Source organism: Bidens hawaiensis, unplaced genomic scaffold (assembly GCF_021521415.1).
Source record: "Bidens hawaiensis isolate Kalapana, Puna unplaced genomic scaffold, B.hawaiensis_p1.1 tig00010601_1, whole genome shotgun sequence".
NCBI lineage: Eukaryota > Viridiplantae > Streptophyta > Magnoliopsida > Asterales > Asteraceae > Bidens > Bidens hawaiensis.
Window position 1 is genome coordinate 596,861 of NW_027491814.1, and position 18,954 is coordinate 615,814.

The 18,954-nt window shown below is 34.9% G+C and overlaps 1 pseudogene across 1 annotated transcript in view; it reads right to left on the reverse strand.

Annotated features, from left to right (window-relative positions):
• The window catches only part of LOC143535786 (putative late blight resistance protein homolog R1A-10), a 141,979-nt pseudogene extending 125,402 nt beyond the window's left edge, over nt 1–16,577 (reverse strand). The window contains exon 1 of the transcript XR_013135770.1: nt 16,029–16,577. The product of XR_013135770.1 is annotated as a putative late blight resistance protein homolog R1A-10 (transcript). The remainder of the gene's footprint in view (nt 1–16,028) is intronic.
• Nucleotides 16,578–18,954: the final 2,377 nt, after the last annotated feature.

Consider the following 18,954-nt stretch of genomic DNA (forward strand, 5'->3'; position numbering starts at 1 on the left):
ATATTTTTTTAGATTTATCACAACTAGAAATATTGATTATAATAAATACTTCATCTTTTCAAAGTTCATATAATGGATTATGTTTTGGATAATTTATCAAGATTTATTTTTACCATTCTATTCTTCAAGAACATGAGTGAATCATGAATGATTATACATATTTGTTTTAAAGATATTCAACGTCAATCTTGAATTAATGAATTAAGATGACTAATGTATAAGAATTTGTATATCTTTTCAGGACTAAAATGTCTCCAAATAAGCATAAATTTGGCAACTATATTAGAATAAATAACCACTAATGTTTATAATATATATTTATAGGTAAATATACTCCTAAGGAATTAAAAAAGCTTAAATACGAAGAAAAACGGAGATAAACGGTGAAAACAGACCCAACACACCCCATGGTGAATCAAGACATGGCAATGCCTAGAGCATACGGTGTAGAGACAAAGACCAGGAAATCAAGACATGGTCATGTTAACCAAAACACAACCCATGTTATCAATATCAAGAAGAAAAGACAAAATAGAAGTTCCAAAGCAAAACACGGCCATGTCTTCCTAAGACACGACCACGTTTTCAAGTACAAGAGAAAATGACAAAATTGGTGGTATTTGGACTGTTGTGGAACTTCACACGGCCATGCTGTAACACTGCGTCTTTTACCCTTTAAGTTTTAGCCCTAATATACTAATTTAGAAAGTATAGGGACCAAAAATGTAAATTCTGAAAATCTTATCCCATCGCGGTACGCGACGGGGTAACACTCAACCCAACGAGTAGCGCGATGGACTTGGTGAGTCACCAGACACGTGTCCAACCACGTGTCAACACGTGGCACGTTATGACAGACCACGTGTCACCACCGCATAAGGTGGCCTAAAATTGCGGCGCCGCGGTACGCGACGGGTCACAAGAACCCCATCGCGTACCGCGACGGGGTCCGATTTCAGCCTATAAATAGAGGGCTACGGGATTGAACCAATTCATCCCAAATACACCTCTATTTACACACACATAGCATTGGAAAGCGTGCCCTATCGCCGTAGCAAGCCGACGTGCTATTTTCTCGAAGTTCGTGTAAAACACAAACTTATAATCAAGTAGCAATCACATAAGCGAGTAGATCAAGATCCTGCCTTTTTCTTATTGTCAAACTAAGTATCCGCGTTAAGGTAGGGATTACGATTAAGTTATTTGAATTATATCTTAGACTAACAATCGAGGCTATGGCCTTTAACCTTGATCGTATTTTACAAACATTCATTCACAATCAAGTTTTCATAAACGTTACTTCATGATGAAGTAATGTTAAACAAAAGATATATTTTGACGGGCATGTAGTAACTGGAAGGGGATATCACTACTAGTAAGTTTCTTGCCTAAGGAAAAGTAATTCGTATAAATCCCAATCAACCGAGGGACCCGTTTACTTACCTGGAGAAACTTACCAACGTGTTGAACCTATTAGGCCAAAGCATGCTATATCAAACGTCATATAAAACAAGAAGTTTTCATTTACAATCAAAGATAAACGATTTCAAGGTTAAGCTTACAATCATAGCTTAACATCATTCAAAACATTCATACGAACCTATTTATGTATAGGTTAAGTATCATTCACAATCAATCAATCAGTCAAGGTTTTCAACACCGACGGAACAGGTGAATACGTTAACCTTTTCAATCAGTCAAAACATATTTATACTCAATGAGACGAATGGGTGTTTGTCTTAACGAGTCAATCAATGTCTACATGGGATCATGCGATCTCTAAAACGTTATAATACAAAGTAGAGAATAAAATCAACTCAGACCGAATACGCATGTGTCTGGATCCAAACATAACTGTTAAAGCTCAATCAATCAATCATAGGCAATGAAGCCGCGAGCTTAAACGGTCATGACCAGTTCTCAGTTTAGGGCCGTTTGGCTCGGGGAATACCGTTATGTGTGTAGGGCAGTGGTACATATACCGGAAGTAGAATGCTTCCGCTGAGATTGTCAAGAAAACTACATTTGTATTGTAATCGTCATTCAAAATGTTTTATTGAGTCATACGTGTTCACCAGCATATAGCTGACGTATTTTCCAACCCATTGCAGGTAATTAAGCATAAGTAGCATTAGCAAGGATCGGAGGCTATATGAAGATAGAAGCGCGTACAAGATGGCTCCTTTTTTTATAACTAAAATCCTTGTAATATAAAACATATGTTTTGTAAACTAATATTCAGGTATTTAATTCCCGAGTAAATTTTCAATGTAAATTAATATTATATTCAAACTTAAAGTCTTCCGCTAAAATTAACCCATAAACTCTGATACATTTACAAAACAGGTACCAAATTGTGGTCACACGCCTAGGCCCTAAATCGGGGTGTGACGCATGCCTTGCTTAACACGACCGTGTTAACCTGGAGTTGTACGGTTTGACAAAGAACCATTAATGCAGCATCAGAAAAATGAAGACATGGTCGTGTATTGGGAAGACATGGTCGTGCCTTAAGAGTCTGATAAGCCTATAAATTGAATACACATCTTCTTCGTTCAATAAACCTTGGAGAGGCATTAAATACACATTCCACTTCATTTACTCCTCTCCAACATACCTCATTTCACCACCATTATTAATAAGTGAATTAATCGCATTCATCCAACCCTTGAAGATTAAGGAGATTAAGCTTTTAGGAGAAGTCATTACCATCAAATATTAGCCATCCAAATTGGTTAGATTGTTTCAATTTAATCATGTTTGTATCCACTACTTTGATATTTATCATTATACTTATTAGCGGCTAAACTTCCATGGTATCATCTTGGTTATAATGAATCTTAATTGAAGTTTAATAATGATAGTCTAACATGTTATTGGGTTTTAATAATTAATGGTTATGTTGCAATTATCACTTGATGATGAATGTTAAAATACTCTTAAAAGATACCCCAAGTGCTAAGCTTGACGATAAACCGAGAAATGGCTAGTCTTGAGAAGCCTTGGCGAGCCTTAAAATCGACACTAAGGCCCCGAACTTGAGGATAAGTAGAGATATCGCTATTTTTGTAAGGACTTGGTTGATAGATAAAAATCCTTAAAATGAACCCCCAAATATCGAGCTTGGCGATAAGCCGGGGAATTGCCACTCTTGTGAGAATTTTGGGGAATAACTTAAGAATCATTAAATGAGCCGCCAAGATTCTGAGCTTGGTGATAAGTCGATAAATCACCATTCTTGTAAGGGATTGGTTGGGTAAAAAACTTGAATCCTAATATTAACATGGACCAAATGGAATATTAGTAGTGATTAACCATTTTAGAATGAGAATTATCAACAATGTTTTGAAAATGGATTGTTTATGTTCATCCACTAAAGTCAGTTAATTACTCATTAAGTGAGTGTGCAACATAACCTTTTCTAAGCAACTCTTGATTGGTTATTATATGAGTTCTATAATTGTTCAAGAGTTATGTGGGTTAATACTTGGTAATTCAAGGTTAATCCTTTATAACTCAACTAATCTTAATTGGTATTTTATATAAAATACAAAGGTTATTCTTACTAAAATGTCAAGGACAATTCACTTAGTAATTTAAGGGATTGTCTCATCTTTAAAGTGAGTTAACTTATCTATATCTAACACCACTTGCTTACATAAAATGCTGTTTTAGTAAACAGAGTCAAGATTTATATCTTACTTTAATTATCATGGAATGACATGACTAATAATGTAATTCTCTCATTTAGTCACCATAGCAAGCTCATATCACATGTTTACTATGCAACTATAAAACCAAGTTAAGAGTTTTAACCAACATGATACACTTTTATCTTTGACCTGCTTTCTATCTAAAAATATAAAAACCCAAAAATATTGTCTTTTAATTTTAATATATGTTTCTTTAAACTCATTTACCAAAACCAAAACCAAAATGATTTTCACTTCCGTTAAAATAAATACAACGATTTGGTAGTAAAAATCTATAAGTGTGTCGGTGGATTGATACTTGGTTCTTACCTACACTTTACTATATACACGATAGGTACACTTGCCTATTGTGTGTGGTTTAGTTAAGATAATAATCATTATAATAAAATTAAAAATCAACATTATGTGAACAAGCCATTGAAAAGATTAACACAATTTTCATACTACACCCACCACACATCAATGACAAAACATATTCTATCAAAAGATAACTATTAAATAACCATTACCTTACAAGTACTTAATCACATATTGATGCGGCGTACTAATAGAGATTGAAGGCTAATCACGTTGATTCTACGAATACCCATGATGATCCTTCCCCAAACCCCCAAATTCGACCAAAAAGGCAGAAATTTGAAAATCCAAAAGTTTTTTATACAATTCTAATCAATGATCAGTCACAATACATTCATAACATATTAATAGACAATCCAAAATAGGTTTGGGCCGAAACAAACAACTACAGGCCCAACAACAGCCCAAAACAAAACCCGAAAAGTAGACAAAAAAAACATAAAAGTGCCACAAAATTGTATCTAGAAGGCTTATTTCGGAAAAATAAATAGGAGGTCAGTAGCCCAAGTTAAGTCCATTTCCATGCAGCATCTCTGTAGCGCAATCTTGGGCCTCTAGAAACATCATGGCTCAGTCTTCTACACTTGGACCCACATCACATATCCAATATAATCATCAAAACAAGTTAAACTTCATCATAGATTAGAGTAGTAAATAGAAGTTTAGCTCATGAAGAGCATGATAGCACATAAGAGATGAAGATGCTATATACATCATTAAATCAAAACAATCTAATCACAATTGATGATCTAAATTTTCTCTTATGATGATGTTGGTAGCTTCCAAACATTCAAACACTTGAGACGATCTTCAAAGTGAGAGTAAAGTATGTGTTTTAAGGTGAAATTCTCGTCAAAGCTCTCCCTTAGCAATAAGACATGCAATTTGTTTATAGGTTGTCTGGAAGGCAAGAGACAACATGTGTTTGCTTGACACGCCCCCGTGTCTACGTGTGCATGTGCATTAAATGCGTTTCAGGAAGTACTGACACCTTTTGTACACGAGATAATTTGATGCCAAAAGGATGTAATTTTTTGTATACATCAGTATGTTTTGACCGCCACATATATCATTAATTGACTTCCCTCCATGGTAGTAAATAAAAAATCCCTTATGAAATAGTTTATAATGTGTATGATCGTATGAAAATTTTTGGTTGTTTAGCGTACTATAGAAGCACCAAAACAAAGGGTGGGGAAGGGGAGTTCGAAGATGGGGGAGACCCAGTGTTTTCTTAGGTTACCCACGAGGTACGAAGGGATACAAAATTTTGGAAGCTAAAATGGTAAAGTAATTATTTCAAGGGATGTGAGGTTCATAAAAGATGTTTTTCCATTTTTTGGCTCACATTCCCAACGGAAAGAACCTAACAAAACGTACAACAATGAATTTGAATTCCTTGATGAGCTTATCTACCGTAGAGCCTAGACTTTGCAACAAAATGAGGATAAAGGTAATCAACCCAATATTACTCAAAATGAGTTTGTGGGCCAAGAAAGTCATGAGCAAACTCAAACATATTGACCTGGAATGACAGAAATAGTTACCTAATTCGAAGGTGAAAAGAGATTGGCCCATTGATGTATAAGAAATTATATGTCTTTTCAACATAAAAATATCTCCAAATAAGCGTAATTTCGGAAACTATATTACAATATATAACCACTAATGTTTACAATTTCTATCTATAGGTAAATATAGTCATAAAGAATGAAACAAACTGAAATACGATAAAAAAAATGGAGATAAACGGTGAAAACTGACTCAACACACCCAATGGTGAATCATGACATGACCATGCCTAGAGCATATGACGTAAAGACAACAAAAAAGCAGTAGTTTAAGACATGGTCATGTTAACCAATGCACACCCCATGTTATCAAGAGCAAGAAGAAAAGACAAAATAGAAGATTCGAAAGCAAAGCACGGCCATGCTTTCCAGAGACATGATCAGCCTTGAAGTACAAGAGAAAAGGACAAAACAGGGGAACTTTGGACTGTTGTGGAACTCAACACGGTTGTGCCTTGCTTAGCACGGCCGTGTTAACCTTGAGCTGTATAATCTGACATGGACAATTAATGCAGCAGAACAAAAAGCGGCGACACAGACGTGCCCAACTCAACACGGTCGTGACTAGAGGACCTGGACAACTTTTAAATTGAATGCCCTTTTTCTTCTTCATTAAATGGACTTGAATACCCCTTAGAGAAGCATTCAATACTCTCAGCCACTTCCTTTCACCACCATTAATAAGGGAATTAATCCCATCCATACAACCCTTGAAGATTAAGGAGATTAAGCTTTTGGGAGAAGTCATTAGCATCAAAGATTAGTCATTCAAATTGGTTATATTGTTTCAATCAGATCATATTTGTATATATTACTTTGATAATTATCATTATGTCTATTAGTGGCCAAACTTCCATACTATCATATTGGTTTATAATGAATCTTAATTAAAGTTTAATAATGATAATAAAACATGTGATCGGTTCTTAATAATTAATGGTTATGTTGCAATTATCACTTTATGAGGAATGTTAAAATACTCTTAAAAGATACCCCAAGTGCTAATCTTGACGATAAGCTGAGAAATTGCTAGTCTTGCGAATCCTTGACAAACCTTAAAATAGACACCAAGACCCCGAACTTGAAGATAAGCCGGGGAACTGCCACTTTTGTGAGGGTTTGGGGAATAACTTAAGAATCTTTTAAAGAGTCGCCAAGATTCCGAGCTTGATGATAAGCCAAGAAATTGTAATTCTTGTAAGGGCTTGGTTAGGGAAAAACGTGAATCTTAATATTGACATGGACTAAATGAAATATTAATAGTGATTGACCATTTTAGAATGAGAATTATCAACAATATTGTGAAAACAGATTGTTGGTGTTCATCCACTAAGATCGGTTAATTACATGTTAAGTGAGTGTGCAACATAACTAACCCTAAGCAACTCTTGAGTGGTTATTACATGAGTTATATAACCGTTCAAGAGTTGTGCGGGTTAATACTTGGTAATTCAAGGTTAATCCTTTAAGACTCAACTAATCTTAATTGGTATTTTAGGTATAATACAAAGGTTATTTTACTAAAGTATCAAGGACAATTCACTTAGAAATTTAGGGGATTGTCTCATCTTTAACGTGAGTAAACTAATCTTTAAAATTCATTTACTAAAACCAAAACCAAACCCAAAATGACTTGAATAGTTTAATTGTCCAGTTTTCTCGCCAACATAAATGATTAGCTTGACCATCAATATATAATGGGTTTCGTAATTTGATATCGCAATTCACATACTTTTGGCCTTAAATTAGCCCAGGCCAGAATGACGAAAACACATAATAGAATATTGGAGATATAGTCATTAGATGTTGTTTGATGGCCTAGATGTTTGAAATTAAAAATAATGTAAATTTTGTTTTCATAATGATTTCCGAAATAAAATATGGGTATTTAAGTCCTGACATTTTATAAAATAATATTTTATTAAAAGACTACCACTAAAAGAACACAACTATGAAATATTTTCAAAACCGATATCAATTATTGGTCATACGTCTCGGATCCTAAGGTCGCCGGGGGGGCACCTTTAGAAGCATTGTTGGAGAATTACCTACATATATTTGAAGTTCCAAAAGGGTTACATCCCTCTAGAAATTGTGGTTTCAAAATCAAGTTAAAAGATGAAAACATTAAATTGAATCTCAATCTCCCTTCCTAGCTTTAAAAACTCTTGCATATCCTCAACTAAGACCAAGGACTCGCAACTCCCATTCGACTGAGTGAGCCATCCTCGAGTACTCCCCGACTAAGGTCGAAAGTCAAAATTGGTTTCCATCTATAATCACGGATTTGTAAACCTAACCGACCAATTCCTCTACGATTTTTTAAAGACGCCACAGTTGGTGCCAGAAACACAACTGCCTAGGTAGCGGAACGTCAATTTCATGGTACCACTTAATCGAAATCTGGAACGCCAATTGTTGGATTGAAATTGTGATCCATAGTGTTCCGGGTGTTCGTACCGCGTTTTGGTACGGCCAATTCGAAACAGAAATCATGGGCAGTTGAGGGATCCATGTGACTATGATCTCAAACCTTATAGATGCCCTAGTGTTCATAAAACTGTGATTTAGCAAATGACTCAAGAATTACTAGATACTTGTGTTATAAGAAACAACTCCATCTCCTTTGTTGTACCAGTAGTCTTAGTAAAAAAGAAAGATTGCTCTCGGAGAATGTGTATAGATTACAAAAGGTTGAATGAAGCTAGTGTTAAAGATGGTTTCTTGTTCCATTTATTGAAGAATTTTTTGATGAATTGGGCGGATCTATAATCTTCTCCGAATTAGATCTTAGACCTGGTTACCACCATATCAAAATGTTTGAGGAAAACATTCACAAAACAGCCTTCAAGACTCACCAAGGCCGAATTTTTGGTTCTACTATTTGGTTTGACCAATGCTCTGGCCACTTTCCAATCTTTAAGGAATGAAACCTTTAAACCAGTCTTAAGGAGATGTACACTGGTGTTCTTTGATGATACCTTAGTCTATAGCAAATCCATAGACTAGCACATCAAAGACCTTTAACATGTCTTACAGCTTATGAGAAAGAACTTATTGAAGGCCAAAAGATCAAAATGTGTTTTTGGGGGTAATAAAGTAGAATATGTTGGGTCACGATTTGGTTAGACTGACGCATATCAAAAGACCACGACATGATCAAGACTAAAGTGAAATAAATGAGGACGAGTTGAAGAATTGCATTATGTTTGTGATGGTGTAATACTGAAATCCCTATGGATTTCGGTTTGTCTAGTAATACCGAAATCTTTATGGATTTCAGTTTATCTTGTTTGGGCTTATTTGGGCTTGGCCTTTAGGCTTTGTATGGTAACCCTATATATAATTAATGTTTAGTCATTAGTTAGGGTTAATCAGTTTTAGCCACCATCAAACTATCAGAGTGCTTAGAAGGGTATTGGTTTATGTATCTGACGATTTATTGATAATAAAACCATATGCATTGAACCCGTGTCATCTAATCCTGTTATTATTTTTCGTATTATTGTTCTTGAATACCACAGTGTTAGGATTCCGCACTAACATCGTGTTTGGGTTGATATCATACTGTAGTGATCCAGATTCGGGACTTACAGAATACTTGGGACATGCAATCACTAGCGAAGGTATGGATATTGATCCTAGTAATACTCCTATTCGCATTCCCTAAATACCTAATAATACTCAAGTGGCAGCTGTTGAGGAATTATGCAGAGATGGTGAACATATGAATTGCTCAATTGAAGCACAATTTAGATTGAGCAAAGAATAGAATAAATCAACTGGGATAAAAATCACACGGATCGAAATTTTAAAATTAGATATCATGTATACCTGAAATTGCGCCCTTATGTGTAAGCTTCACTAAAAATGCACCTTAGGAAGAAGCTGAATCCTCATTATTATGGGCCTACTTGATTCTAGAGATAATTGGGGATGTTGTTAATCACTTGGATTTACCAAAGGATTCTGCTATTCATCCCACATTTCGTGTGTTGCTACTGAGGTTAGCTCATGGACCTCATATGCAGAATCATCCATTACCAAGTGCTCCTCACTTCACATCGCAACCACGTGCCATACTTGATACCAGGGTTGCTCGAAGGATAATTCGATAGTCAAACAACTGCTAATTCATTGGTTTGACTTATCAATTGTAGATGGTACCTAGGAATTTGTGGAGTAATTTAAACTTCATTTCCCTGATTTTCATTTTTAAGCGACGTGATTGAAGATAAACACATGACCCTATTAAAATGACAATATTAAATCAACTCAATCATTTCATCCAAAATTCAAATACAACTAGTTCAAGTACACAAAACAACCATTTAGAATATATATAACTAAAACAAAGTACATTGTTTATCAAATATCCTAACTGTCCAACTAAGTAAGCATCTTCAAATCTTCATTTAACCTATTATTATAACCGCAACATTATATAAAAATAAATTTAGTTAACACAAATGTTGGTGAGCAAATAACTAGTTATTATATGTATAATATGAGGCTAAAATCCCAATTCATACGTGCAACTCAAATAAATGCAACAGTTGAAGTACGAGAAAATAAATAAATGAAACTATTTTCTAATAATTGATGTTGTAGGATTATACTTATATGAGGATGAGGATGAGGTCCAACAACAAAAATAAATAAACCCCTCCATATGAGGCATATACACACAATGTAGAATTATGGGGTGAGGATCTTAGTGTTAAACAATATGATTATATAATGTTATACAAGATACCCCAAAACATAAAATGGAAAATGGAGAGTGAACTACTCACTTGGAAAGATGACTTTGGTGTAGACTAGAAGATCCTCAAAAAGACGAACTAGTTGGTTTGGTTTAGCGCATGAAACCTAGATTGCAAGAGTTTTGGATTAATATTGGTTTGAGAAGGTAAAGTCAAATGAAATAAATAAGACTTAGTTTTAGTGTCTTTCAGGATTTTGAGTTATGAGCATAAAGCTTAAGTATTTCGAATAAATGAGTTTAAAAGTAAACGAAATGAATTTGAGTCTACTCAACCTTTGTTGAGTTAAAATGAGGGGATTGGTTTAATGCAAAAGTGCACAACCCCTTTGTAAGTAAACACCAAGATGGGCTTTAACGAGTGTTCGGTTTAGTCGGTTCGGGGCTTGGCATGACGTCAAGTCCGAACCCGACAATACATTAGGTATAATGTATGAGATAACTCATATGAATCAGAAACTTAACTAAGTTAGAAGTTATATTGAGAAAAACTCCAAACGTTAACGTTAAGTGAGTGTGATCGGTTTTATCGGTCCTATGCTTGATATGATACCAAGTTAGTTTCCAGCATGCCAAATATTTGAGAAAACATTTTGAAATCAAACTAAAACAGAAACTTAAAGAAAATAGATGAATCGGTGGCTTGAAACAACAACTAGTGTCTTTAAGTGAAGATTCAGTTTAGTTCAGTTTGTTTGGTTTGGTTGGCCGAGACTTGGTATAAGACCAAGTCTAGTTCCAACACATCCATATAATAAAAATAAGTATGAAATACTAAAAATTCATAATCAGATTCAAATCAGAAAGTTATAAACGAATTAAAACCCAAAATTGACCAAAGTAGCCTTTAAGTGCAAAGATATGCATTTGGATGGTGAATCACCTTAATCAAATGAAATTAAAGAAGGAGAATCAATTCAATAATGTTTTAAGACTTATATAAACTGAAAATATATTACCTGAATCGGATTTAAATCAAGAAATAACTTATGATTGACATTAAAAGTCAAACTGTCAAGAACAGGGATTAAGCCTTGTAAATCCGAAAATTAAAGGAATGGGATGAAGTGAGCAGCTAAGAATGAGTTTGAGACTTGTATTTAGGCAATGCGTAGTGGGGCGAATTGTAGGGGCGATGTGGGCGATTTTTTAGAGGAACAACCCCCCCCCCCCCCCCCCCCCCCCCGATAATAGGGGCGATGAATATTTGTAACCGGAAAACATTTGAATAATATTATTATTAGATGTGTTGTGTGTGGTATATATATATAGGGTGGGGTTAGAATAAGAAGTGAGTTATTTGTAAGAAGTGTGAGAAGTAATATCGGGCGTTGGACGTGATCATCTGATGGTGGATATTGTTAGTGTGTTTTTTGTTCGGTGTGTTTTATTTTGTTAGTTCGGTGTGTTTTATTTTTTTAAGGGTAAAAGACACTTCTTAGAATAGTTTTACTTCTTATTTTAACCTTGCTCTCTCTCTCTCTCTCTCTCTCTATATATATATATATATATATATATATATATATTGGGCTACAACACCACTACACTCCTAAGACAAAAACCCACTTTTGTTGATTGGGCGTCGCATGACACATATCGTCCCATTTTATAGCCCCTCCATTACACATAGCCTTATAGGCAATTGACTAAGGTTGAGCTAGTTGGGCATTTAATCAACTCCTAATCAATTTGCATGCAATGTGGTTGATTGTTTAAATTAAACTAAAAAGTAATTTAAAATAATCAAATATGGAGATAAAGTATATTTTGAGGCTGGTAAAATATTTATGGATCAAATCTTGGTTGATTTGGATGGAAAAGACTCAAGCTTGGGAGTTTAAACGATCAAAACAAAAAACGAACTGTGGCTGCTGACCTGCAGCTTGGTGACCTGCAGCTTGTTCACGCTACGCGACCAGCATATAGCACGATGGGTGGATGTTCTGCAGACTTTCCAGAATGCAATTTTGAGCATGATTTAAGAGAGTTAAGGCACAATTTAGATATTATAACAACACGACAAGATAATAAGATAGAATAAACCATGAGTCCATTATATTATTGATAAAATGAATTTGAATACAAAATCTAGGTAAGGTATACAATACGAATACAAAATAAATCGAAAATGACAAATATCACAAGTACGTATTGATACACTTGTAAGGATTGTAAACCTGTCAATAGTATAGGGGCTTGCTTGTAACATCTCAAAAATTTGTTAAGTTGGTTAATCGACTATAATAACGAACCGGAGATAATGAAACCGATTAGCTTGTTGATGAATATTCCTCTTCTCTCTAAAAGATTCTTTTATTTTAATTCAAGCCCATCAATTTTGAATATGAAACTTTCATAGAAAAAGCTACATATGGTTCAGGGTTTAAAGTAAAAATTATGATTATTCTCGTAAAGTATATAAAAAGTGCCACCAACATCAAAAACTCATTACTAAAAAAGACAACTTGTGATTTCAAAGATGAATGTAAGTTGAAATTAAATATGAATCCATTATGTTAACCGACTACATATGTAATACATTTAAATGAAGAAATACATTGTGTGGCCAACCATCAACTATGTACAAAGACGTCTGACGAGTAGTGATCTACTAACGCGTGTTCTTCCTGTATGTTGAGTCAGCCATTAAACATGTCAACTGCAAATTATGTGGGTTTAATTGTTGTAAATAAATACTTGACTCAGAAGCTTGGGTTTGTCATCTGATGAAAAGGTAATTTCATGCAATGGCCTGTATATTAATCAACATGATAACAAGGAGTGTCAAATGCATGGGACATGTTCGTGGATGTTCGTCAGATCCGACACAAACCCAAACAGTTGCACTTTTTTATGAAGTTCAGGTTCACTAATTTACCTGGGAAAGTTTGTGTTGGTATTTACAGCATTGTTCCCACTGCTAGCTGATAGTTCAGTCGCTTCAATCAAGGACTTCAAGGCAGATGGTGGATGAATGCTGTCACAAATAAGACATAAGTGAACAAGAAGGAAAACAATATTATTATTAGCTAAGATTATTATCTGCATGTGGGTCGGTTATAATGTTTAATTATTTAAAATTACCTTTGGAAGATCTGCTTCCCAGGTAAGGTGTACTTGACTAAATCATCTGAGCTATTCTCAGTCACTGAACAAACCTGCGGGTCGGTTATAAACTTGTAATGTCTAAAAGCAGATGCGCAAGAAAATGGGTATGATTGATGATCAGGCACCTAAAATTTTGGTATAAAAAAGTAAGCTTTGGGGTTACTGCTAACAAAACAGAGCTGTGCTAGCTGAACTTCTAATGCCGGCCCAACACTTTCAAAATACATAAAACAACATAACATTTTTAGCAGGTTAAACCGATCATCTCTCTTCTTTTCTTAAAGACGTTACCCACTTTGACTAAATCATTGGTCACAAATATGATGCAAAGAACCAAATTATGAACTCACCATTTATTAAAACTATAAAAGTGTACAATATTCTTGACCTAATTTCAATCGTACAAGTTGAAAAGGCAGACAAAAAAATATAATATTACCCTAAAATGTTTTAAGACTCACGATACAAGACAAGACCCAAGTTGGCAGCAAATTGATTGATATTGAATCTTTCTATACAACATTATCTTTAGATGGGGTGACCTCAATCTTTAGGTCGTAGTTTCCCATATCTTGTTGCTCTTCTTGAATTCTTCTAACAGATTCATCAACAGAATGCCTACACCTCTTGATTTTAATAAGCTCAAGTGTTGGTATATCCCCAATTTCAAGGGGAATTTCTTTAAGCCGGTTGCATATGTGGATTTCTAATTGTTTGAGACACGGGAAGCATGGACTACGGACCTCCCACTGTTTTATAAATATTGACTCAAACATCAAGACTTTTAGTTGTGGAAACTCCTGACCATCTGTGTTCCAACAGCTTCCATAAAAGGCATCGTCTTTCAGTTTAAGAACCTGGAGATTAGGTAATGACTGAATGATCGACATATCACTCCAAGGCAGACAACACCGTCGTAGCGTAAGCGCTTTCAGTGTTGCTGGGAGTGCAATCTGATTCTTTCCACACGCAGGAATATTCCACAAACTGAGCCTTTCAAGGTAGGTGAAAGATTTAAAGTTATTTTGTTTATAAATATTAGTTTGGCATGAAAGTTTTTTAATGCATGGAAAATACTTCTGAAAACTAAATGCCTCGTCTTTGAATTTAACATTTGAAATAGTTTGTAAATTCATTGGTTTTTCAATGGAACCAATATTAAAGTGCTGATTCCTGCAGCTCTTCAAATGCCTCAGATTTACGAGATCTGATATGTTACTCAGTAAAACAACATTGGTAAAACTTGAATCATAAACGAGGGTTTGAAGGTTCCATAATTTGCATATTGAAGATGGAAAATCTTTCAATGAAATCCAAATTGCAATATACCTCAAGTGAACTAGCAATTTCATGTTGTAGGGAAACTTCCCCAATCTACAGTTTCTTAGATCTAACACCTTAAGTAGCACAAAGGAACGAAAATACTTTGCAATTTCATCACTCGAGAATTTGGAATACGTGAACCACAAAATTGATCGAAGGTTTTGGTCTGAATTATATCTTAATTCTGGATCGTCGGTATTAATGAACTTACGGACTGGCTTATAATAAGCTGGCGTGGTAACATTAGTGGACCATACTGGCCTATCTGTTTGAAGGATGAATCGTTCTTCCCTGGCTTTTCTGAGGCACAACTCTCTAATAAGATCATGCATTTTACAAGCTTTAACACGTCCATTTGACTTCCTGCTGAGTACAACTAAAAGATTTCTGTCAATTAGGTCCATTAGGTAACCCTCTGCAATATCCTCTAAGCTTTTATTTCCAACATCTTGAATAAACCCCTCAGCCACCCATAACCACGTCAACCTATCTACTTTAAAGTAGTAGTCTTCAGGGAAGCCACCAAGATAAAGAAAGCACTCTCTCAAGTGAAGAGGAAGATGATTGTAACTTAAACCTAAAGTTTCCAGGCATCCATTCTCCTCACCAACAATGTATGAGCTGGTCCTCTCGGCAATTTCCTCCCAAAGCTCTTGACTATGTGCTTGTTTTGCTAGAACTCCTGCAATGACAACCACCGCAAGTGGCAATCCTTTACAGTTCTTCACTATTTGCATTCCGGATTGAATTGACCATTCTGGGCACTTGTTCCCATGGAACACCATCTGATGCAACAACTCCCAGCCTTCCTCTTTGTTCAAATACCCTATGTGATGAATGAATCCACCTGAATTAGTATGCTTAGCAACTTCAGTGAAGCGAGTGGTCAACAAAATTCGACTTCCATTGTTGTCATGGGGGAAAAATAATTTAAGGTTATCCCACGCCTCTATATCCCGTATATCATCGGTGACAATCAAATATCTTCTACCCATTAGGCTCTTGTGTACCATTTCACGAAGTCGAGAGTAAGTAGCCTGTTCAAGGCATTCATTAACACCAATGGATGCCAGAATTTGAATCAACATAGCTCGCTTATCATGAGTTTGAGAAACAGAGACCCATACACGGACATGGAAATGGTGCTTAACATAAGCGTCATTGAATACCAACAACAGAGACAACATCCACCCTCTTATGATCTTCTACAAGTTTGTTTCTTATCACTTCAACATCACCATAAAGCCCCACCACAGTCTCATCTAATAATTTCTTCGGTGAATTTGTGGAGATGGAAACGGTAGTAGCAGGAGTTGATTGAATTAGTGTTCTTTCAGATGAATCGATTTTCATGTTCATGAGTTCCACCTGGACAGACTTGAATGATCTCCTAACATCATCAAGATTTAGGAAAGTCCCAGAATGTTGGGAGATGAATATATTTCCTAATGTGAACACCTGAAAGAAACATATCGACGATATATTCTGCCTCTTCTGCTGCACATGTGAATCTTTTCTTCAGATCTGTAAGCTTTTCAATGTCGGTCGATGAAATTTATGGTTTGAGATATGGAGGCAAGGTCGTGATAGAGAAGCTGGATTTGACGCCTTTGAGATATAACTTCAGTGTTGCTGCAGTTAATAATGAGCTGGTTCAACTTCTTCATCAATAACTGGATACCTGCGTATGCCATCTTCTAACAAGTCGTCGTTGGGTCTGGTTTCTCGTCTCTGAATGAATGAATGAATGAATGGAGTAGAGAGATGGAGTGGGATTTAAAAAATACTTATCCAAGTTGGTATTTCGCTTTTAATACCTTTTTAACAATATTTTCATTTATTAATTAATTTGGTTTATTCTATTAATTAATCTATACTCGTTAACTTAAAAAAAAATGATTATACGTTGTTTTTCTTACAATTTGATATAAATTTTATCGAACATCAAGTAGGTTTCAAAATTCAGTATTTTTTGGTCTCGTAACACTTCTAGCACATACTTGTAACCTTGAAGATCTCGTATAGATGATTTCTAGATTTTGACTTTTATTTGTATTTTGTGATTGTGTTCTTTCAAACGGCTTGGATACACTGGCAGGCCTACTATGGTGGTACATGGGTCGAACCCTGTAAAAAAAATATTTAGTATTATATACGTGTTAAAATCATGTTCGGCCTTTTGAAATTTTTACACCGACCCGTGTAAAGTGCTAAGATTGTAAGATGAAAATAAAATATTGTATGTGGACTTGCTTGAAAATTTCTGGTGAATGTGACTTATGCTGGCGGAGATGAGTTAAAAGAGGGAGAAGATGTTAATAATTTAATTTATACAAGTGAGAATAAAAAAGTATAAAGTATGTAAAAGGTCGTCTCGGCTCGTTAACATGCTTACACAACAACATGCCCGTGGACACTCCTCATAAGCGCAACACTCAGGGTAATATAATAGAGCATAAAAATATATTTTGAAGCATTTAAAAAGTTAGTATCGGAATGCGATAATGAGTAAAATAAATTAAAATCCATCGCATGCTTGTTAATATTAAAAATGCGATCAAATAGTTACTAAATATTATCAAATCGGAATGCCAAAGAAATTAAGAGTTCCAAATGAACAAGATAACTAATAGGGTTTATAATCAGTGGCAGATCCAAAAAAATTTTTTACAGGGTTGGAAAAGTTTTTAGTCGGTATTCAGGTGACCATCGCTACATAATTTTTTTCCACCCGTTTCGACCGCCCATGTCAAGTAATCGGTATATAAATATTTGGTCCGGTTGGGCCTCTCCTATCGGCTATAATTGGGTCGGCTCGAGTAATATAGAAAAAAGATAATCAAACAAAAAAAATACGTGAAACTTCATTAGAAATTCATAAATAAAATGTCACGTCAAAAATTGTTCTTTACGAGTTTTATTTTTTGAAGCTTAACAAAAATATCATATAGTACACGTGTCTTTTTCAATAAAACAAATACAACTATTGTTTAAATTCTTATCACCCATATTATTACGCAAATCAGACTTCACGGAAAAGTATTTTCAATGTTTGCGGTTGCGACGGGTAATACAAGAGCTAGCCTCAATAAACGATAAACCAATAGAAATGAAGTTGGTGAGCAAACCAACGTATGTAGGAAGTCGAAACATTTTCTTTGAAGATTAAAGCACTTATAATCCGTTGAACTCACTTAACAAATTACTTGCTTCATTGGAACCTTTTTTTAATAAGTTAGATGTATATACGGTTGAGAGTTTTGGGCTTGGACTTAAAACTTAGGAATAGATTGATTGAGTATTTGGGCTTAAATTTGTTTCAGTTAAACTCAAATTTAGTATTTATATACATTTATATAATTATAAATGTAAATTTGTAAGTTTATTTTTTATTATGGCCGGTCTCGAAATTTCATGAGAGTCGTTCTCGAATTTTCACATGGTCTTTTTGTCGTTCACGAAATTCCACAGGGGTCGACGTCAACTTCACAGGGTCAATCGAGATTTTAACACATACATACTACTAAAATTTTTTTCTCACAGGGGTCGACCGACCCCCGGCTCTAAATATAGATACGCCCATGTTTATAATCAATCGAACCAGATAGCAAAGAAAAGGGGTAAGAATTCATACCTTGTTTGTTGGTTAAGTTGTCTTACACAAATAATTGATATACATTACGCTTAATTAACCTACATCGCAATCATTTATCTCATAAGGTTGTGTCTGCAGTCATATATTTTAACTTTACCCATCTCAGGTCAAGTTATTCTACAAAGGGAAACAAAAATGAGAATGATGAGAAACCATAATTAATTGACATGTGTCAAGTATGAACCAAAGGAAAAAAATGTATTAAAGTAATATTGCACATTTTCTCTCTCCACATGCAAGTCACATGTTAATCCCCCGTCAACGTTTATAACTTTTTCATATAATATTTTTTTAAAAAATAAAATTCACCATAATAAAAAGCGTTTTTTTACCTTTATTACGAGGATAATTTTGTTATTTAAGAATAAAAAATAATTTACCTCATTGTGTCTTTTTGCTTACGATTGTCTCTTTTTTCGTCATTGTGTCTTTCAACTGATCATTGGGTTTTTTCGCCATTGT